Source organism: Chaetura pelagica, unplaced genomic scaffold (genome assembly GCF_000747805.2).
Source record: "Chaetura pelagica isolate M959 unplaced genomic scaffold, ChaPel_1.0 scaffold462, whole genome shotgun sequence".
In the NCBI taxonomy this organism is placed as follows: Eukaryota; Metazoa; Chordata; class Aves; order Apodiformes; family Apodidae; genus Chaetura; species Chaetura pelagica.
The window spans coordinates 534,429-534,655 of NW_009952454.1; positions in this window are offsets into that span (position 1 = coordinate 534,429).

Genomic DNA, 227 nt, shown 5'->3' on the forward strand with positions numbered 1-227 from the left:
GGGGGGAGAAGGAAACAAAGCCCCTTCCATGAAGGACTATCAGTGGGGAGGGGTGGGCTGGGGAGAGGGAGTGCAGATGGATACTGCTTGTTCTTCAAAGACCATCTCAGCAACCCACAGCCTTCTTCCCAGTAGTGTTAACTTTGCATTTTTACGGCGTAGCATGTGTGTAGGTTTCTTTTGGTTTGGTTTTTGGTTTTGTTTTCTTTTGCTATTTACTGATGTCT